A 6,421-nucleotide genomic window follows, 5' to 3' on the forward strand; every position below is an offset into this window, starting at 1 on the left:
TGACTTCAGGATCAGCCAGCATCTCCCGACTGCTGCAAAAGCCCTGCCCCACCATTCACCTCATGGAAGTTCAGTATCCATGTTACAAAGGAAGGAACGCTCAGGGAAGCAAACCAGGGTCCACCTTTGTAACCAGCAGAGCCAGAGGCAGCTCTGTCCACACTCAGCAGGAGATGCTGAGCCTCAGCTCTAACCAAGCACAAGAGTAGTGAGCACACTGTGCTGGCTGCGCTGTCTCGGACACAACCACGAGGTGCTGCAGGACGGACACTCACTGAATGATACAGAGCTCATGTTGGATCCCAGTGGGGTGCTGTGTGAACTCTGAGCAGTACCAACCAAGGGCCGAGAGCCTCAAATGTCCAGGTTAGGGTGTGGGTACCAGATTTTGAGTCTGAACAGTTGGGTGCTCCAAATGGCACCTGTGACACCCACTGTTCCAGCTGTAAAGCAAGGACTGCCTCAAATAGCAGGGGCATAGAGAGAGTGTGTGACTCACCTGCCTTCCTTCTGCTTTTGCTTCCTTGGCCAGGATGGCTTTAGGTGAGCCATAAGCTCAGTACCGGCAGACCAGCTGACTGAAATGGCCCCTCAAGGAGAAGGAACTAAGACTGGCCCCAAGACAGAGGTCTTACTATTTGAGTCTTAGCTTCCCAGTTTCTCATGGAAAGTCAGAGCTCAGCCCAAACAGGTTGTTGGATGGCTGTGAAGAAGAGTTGACTGTCATTCCCTGCGTCCTCAGTGGCCAAGCGGGGAGACTCTCCACAGAGACCCACCAAAGCAGATCAGCATAGATAGGTCCCACGGGACAACTGAGGCCCATGATGGATGTCATGTCTGTCCTAATTTGCTTTCCCATCACTCTGATAGACACCGTGACCAAAAGTAATAGAAGAAGAAGGAGAAGGAGAAAGAGAAGGAGGAGGAGTGTATTGCATCTTACAGCCTGTAGCCCATCATGAAGGGAATTCAGGGCAGGAACCTGGAGGCAGAAACTGATGCACAGACCATGGAGGACCACTGCTTGCTGACTTGATCCCTCTGACTTGCTCAGCCACCTTTTTTATATAACCCAGGACTACCTGCCCAGGGACGCTCCCCTACCACCTCTGGATGAGCCGTCCTACATCAATTAGTAATGAATTCAATGCCTCGCAGGCATGGCCATGGGCCAACTTCATCTGGGCAGTTCTTCAGTTGCGAGTCTGTCTTCCAAGGTGACTCTAGGTTTGTGTCAAATGGGCAGCTGATATTAACTATGACACTTGGGAACAGGCCCATGGAACTATAGAGAAGTACATGAGGATCAGGTCTGAGAGATCCCGAGAACTGGTTCAGAGTATCTGTATTCAGTAGATACTGCAGCATCTGCTGCAGTGGCCAGAGATGGGCAGGCAGCTCTGCGGGCAGATGAGCACCGGAAGTGTGTGTCAGCTCCTGTTGGGTCTAGAACCCTCTAAAAGGAGTTAGGAGGTGTGAGTCAGTCTACTGTTGGGTCTAGAACCCTCTAAATATAGTTAGGAGGTGTGAATCAGTCTCCTGTTGGGTCTAGAACCCTCTAAAAGGAGTTAGGAGGTGTGAGTCAGTCTCCTGGTGGGTATGGAACCTTCTACAAGGTGTTAGGAGGTGGCACAATGATCTGAACGCTGCCCGGGCCCAGCTCTCGGCTGACCCCCATCTCCTATGACATTTCCCCAGACATTTCCTCATCCCCTGTGCACCCTTCATGCAGTAAAGGCTCCAAGAGCCTGAGCAGACCACACTTCGGTCAGCCCCATCCTGAGCACGGTCGGGCCCAACCCGAGAGCCTCCGGTTTCCGCTAACTTCAAGCCCAGCTCTGTAGAGTGTCACACCAACCCCGGTGCCACCTGACCCCTAATCTAGACACACTAGTGAAAAAGACCCACTCCACAAGGTAGATGAGGCAGCCTGAGATGTTAACATATCTGGGAACCGAAGCAAACGAAGAGTGGCTATGGGATGGCTAGTCCACGTGCCAGTTCCCCCGTGGCCACTGAAACGCCACGAGAAGTCACTTTAGCATCGAGAGCTTGTTTTCTAAAGCGGTTCCAGGGCTGGGGTGGAAACGACTGTGCAAGTCCTCAACCCTGAACATGTTGAAAGGATCTTCAAGACAGCCGAGCTAGCAGTTAGGAAGGGAGTGCCACGCTCACACCCAGTCGCCACAGAAGCCACTGTGGTACCTCCAGAAAGAACACAAGGTAGTGGTCAGGTGACACCAACTCGGACTGTAACGGGGCCAAGGCCCTTAGAGCGAAGTCACTCCAGTAGCCGCAGGCGCGGGAACGCCGCCATCTTCCAGCGCCACCTCCCAGCATCTGGCAGCCCGGCAGACCCACCCTCTCTGAGGAGGTCTCCCCCAGCCTTTCTAGGCAGAGGAAGCTGCCACTTCCCTGTGGGCTCACCGCATCACTTCTTCAATGTGTCCCCACGCCCAGAGGCTCCCGCCACATTCCTGGCAAGCCGGCCTGTCTCCCTCCGGCACTACCATACATGTGGGCCCCATTTGCAGGGGCACCACGCCGGGGTAGCTGATCCAAAGGGGTGGTTGCTGGGACTGCGCTTAAACACTTCCACCTGAGAATGTGGAAGGAACACCCCCCAAAGCGATGAAAGCTACCCGAGAACGGGCCTGCGCATGCCAGGAGGAGGGAGTGAGAAGACCCTGATGTGGGGGGCAGGAGGAGTCCTCTGCTGAGCCCAGAGAGCCCCCCGCCCCCTGCAACAAGAGTCCATCGGAGGGCAGCAGAACAGGAGGGCTGGGCTTTGTGGCCCACACAAGCATGGGAGAGTAAAGGGACAGTGGCGAGTCAGAAAGCCACCAAGATGACTGTAACCAGGGCAAAGAAGTTGTGAGTTGGGGAAGAGAAAAACAAAGTCAACTCCAAGAGCAGCCAGCTGTAGACCAAAAGGCCCCCAATAGGTCCCAAGAACCTGTAATGTACAGAGTGGCCCAGAAATCACAGCAGCCAACAGCAGCCATGACTGGTCTACTGGCGGTTCAGACAGCAGAGAGGTCCTGCAATCACTTCTTAGACATGAGCTCATAAAAGGCCACCACCTGCCAGCAGGTGGATCACACCCAGCAACAGGCTGCAAAGCAGGTGTGGCCGAGCAGATGGAAGAGAGGAATTCCACGTTCTCAGAAATCAGTGCCCCATCTGAGGTGAGAAGCTCAGGGTCCCATGTCGGAGCAGTGAGAAGCCCAGGTCTAGGAGGAGGATCCTATTGAAGAAGAGAAGTTCCCTGGCAGACATGATCGGAGGGATAGAAGGATCTACCCCACCTAGGATCAGATACAAAGGCCTGGAACTCTTGGTCAGGGACATCCAGGTTGGCCTCACAGGGCAAGTCTGCAGGTGAGAGGCACCGGGAAATGCCTGGAGATTCCCAGCAACTCACAGGTTCCCAGAGAAATATCTGGAAAAGAGAACCCAGGCCTCAGAATGAGCTTAGAGAGGCTCCTGTCTCCCAGCATGCCCCAGGCCTCTGCACTGCAGAGCCTAGCTGCCCCCTACATCCATGTGAGGACTATGGCAGACAGCCCAGGGGGCTGCTCAGCTGGAGGGGATGGGAGGGGGACGCTTGCCGAGAACATCCGCTCAGTAAGGGGCAGGGAAGAGAGTGTGGACAACGCCAAACATTTTTGAAGAATTTCAGAGGGGAAAAAAAACGAAGAAGGGAGCCTTTGCACTCCCAATAAATGATTTTCTCTATTAGAAAGGAAAAAAAGAAAGTTGTAAAAGGAAGAAACTTTATGAACGGAAAAAGTAATGTTCAACCTCTGGGCAAATTTGCAGGAAAAGGGAGAGAGGTGGGGGTGCAATTTATGATCCTTCCCCCCCTCCCCCGTGCACGCCAGCCCAAGAAGGTGCAGGAGCCGATTGGCACGCAGCCCACCTGCCGCCTGCAGCTTTGAAAAGCAACTTCCTGTCAATAAATGTGAATAAAAGTTTGGACTCATCTTCAAAGTGATGAGCTATGCTGCAAATGCATTCCTGCACATGGAGGGAACGGGCCGTTCACAGGCTCTGGCACTGAGGAGTGTTTATAACCAGCCCCCCCTCCCCAGCCTGCCTGGGTTTCGCCTGCCTTGGGAAAGGCACCATACAGCTCACCGGGAGACCAGGCCAAGAATGCTGAGGCAACAGAGAACATGAACACGTCTCCACTGCCTGCCACTCCCACTGCAGGACTAGCAGGGGTCCTGGGGACAGCCAGCACACCAAGAGGGGCACTTCCTCCCTGGCCTGGGTCAGCAGGATATGCCTCCAGCCTCCATCCTCGTTTTAGAGGGGAAAGAAAGAGACAGGGTTGCTCTGGCAACTGTGGGCCTTGTCATCCATCCATCCATCCATCCATCCATCCATCCATTCATTGGTTTTTCGAGAGAGGGTTTCTCTGTAGCTTTGGAGCCTGTCCTGGAACTAGCTCTTGTAGACCAAGCTGGCCTCGAACTCACTGAGATCTGCCGGCCTCTGCCTCCCAAGTGCTGGGATGAAAGGCGTGCACCACCACCGCTTGACCGGTCCTTGTTCTTTTAATGAGAAAGTTCACAATTAGGAGTCTGGGAGTGAGGACAAGAAGCAGTGGGGTTCCTCAAGAGCCCTCACTTTGCCCCTAGGAGAGTCCAGCACTCTATCTACACCCCACTCAGCCTCGAACCCATAACTGTGAGGGAGAGGGAGCAGAGATGGGTACTGTTGCTCTCTTAGACCAGCTGTACCTTTCTATGTATGGAAGGAGATCAGCTCTCATTACAACAGGAAACGCCTGGTCTCAGAGGAAACCTACTCGTCACCTGGACCAGCCAAAAATGGAATTTCTCAACCTTTTATGGTTTTCTGAGTTCTTCTCACTGTATTGAAATGGTCATTTGTCTACTGGATGATATACACACCATTTCATTGAAAGCGTGAATCTTTAAAACAGGATTCACTACTTACTGGAGGCAGGGATGGTGAGCAAAACAGACCAGGAAGCCTGTCCCCTGTATGGCCCAAAGGCTGTCATCTGGGGCTGCACACCCCATGCCTGCGAGGCAGTTGCCCAACATAAACTTGCTGTCAGTCACCCAGAGGGGAGCAAGCTACCAATGGGCATCCACCTGCCATCGTGGTCAGAGCCAGGTGATAAAGAAAGCGGCTGCCCCAGGCAGTTGGCCTGCAGTGCCCTCTCTGGGCCTCAGTTTCTCTTTTATTAAAGTAAGCACCCCAGGAACCATGCCCACCCCACTTCGTCCATCTTTTGTGTTCTCAGATATCAGTGACTCGTGGCCAGAGAGCAGTGTATACTTGCACATACGTGCACACGCGCGCGCGCACACACACACACACACACACACACACACACACACACTGCATGATTTAACAGCTCATGGTAGAGTATTTGCCTAGCAGGTGTGAGGTCCTGGGTTCAATTCCCAGTACAAAACAAAAGAAAAGCCTGCCTGGAGAAAACTGATGGGCAAAGCTGCGTAACCCAGGACCCACACGTAATAGACATGCTGGGGACCACCTGTCCTGGTTTCACTTCTGTTGCTGTAATAAAGCACCCTAACAAAAAGCAACTTAGAGGAGAAGGGATTTAGTTTCACTTACAGTTCCAGGGTACAGTCCATCCCTGTTGGGAAGTCACAGGGACAGAAGCTTGAGAGAGCTGGTCACATGACCTCCAGAAAGAAGCGAACGTATGCGTGATTGTTCCCAGCTAGCATCCGCTGCTCACGCAGACCAGAATCCCAAACCGGGGGAATGGTGTTGCCCGCTTTTAGGCTGCATCTTTCCACATCCCATCAGGCAGTGTTCTCAGCCTTCCTAACACTGTGACCCTTTAATACAGTTCCTCATGTTGTGGTGACCCCTACCCGTTAAATCATCTAGTTCATAACTGTAATTTTGCTACTGTTGAGAATTATAATGTAAATATCTGTGTTTTCCGATAGACCCCGTGAAAGGGTCATTGGACCCCAGAAGGGTTGCCACCTACAGATTGAGAACCATTGCCTTAAGACAGTGGTTAAGGCCATCAAGACAATCCCCCCCACTATCACCTGCACAGGCTGACCTGATCTAAGCAGTCCCTCACTGAGAGTCTCTTTACAGATAATTGAAGGTGTGTCAAGCTGGCAATGACACCACCACAACACCCAGCAGTGAGAAGCTTCCTCCACATGCTTCAGCCACAAGGAGTGTCTGTCTCAACAAAGCAGCCAAGTGCCCCGGCTCCCACTGGCTGTGGAGACAACAACGGTGCCTAGCGTCACTGGGCACTGAACTGGGAAACACAGAGCCTCAGGAGACTGACAGGATGCTGTTTCTACAAGCCTCTGGTCATAAACAGGATAGAAAGATGGGGGAAAAAAATCAAGGTGTCAAGAGGCAATTATACTATAATCTC

Source organism: Arvicola amphibius, chromosome 8, assembly GCF_903992535.2.
Source record: "Arvicola amphibius chromosome 8, mArvAmp1.2, whole genome shotgun sequence".
Classification (NCBI taxonomy): Eukaryota; Metazoa; Chordata; class Mammalia; order Rodentia; family Cricetidae; genus Arvicola; species Arvicola amphibius.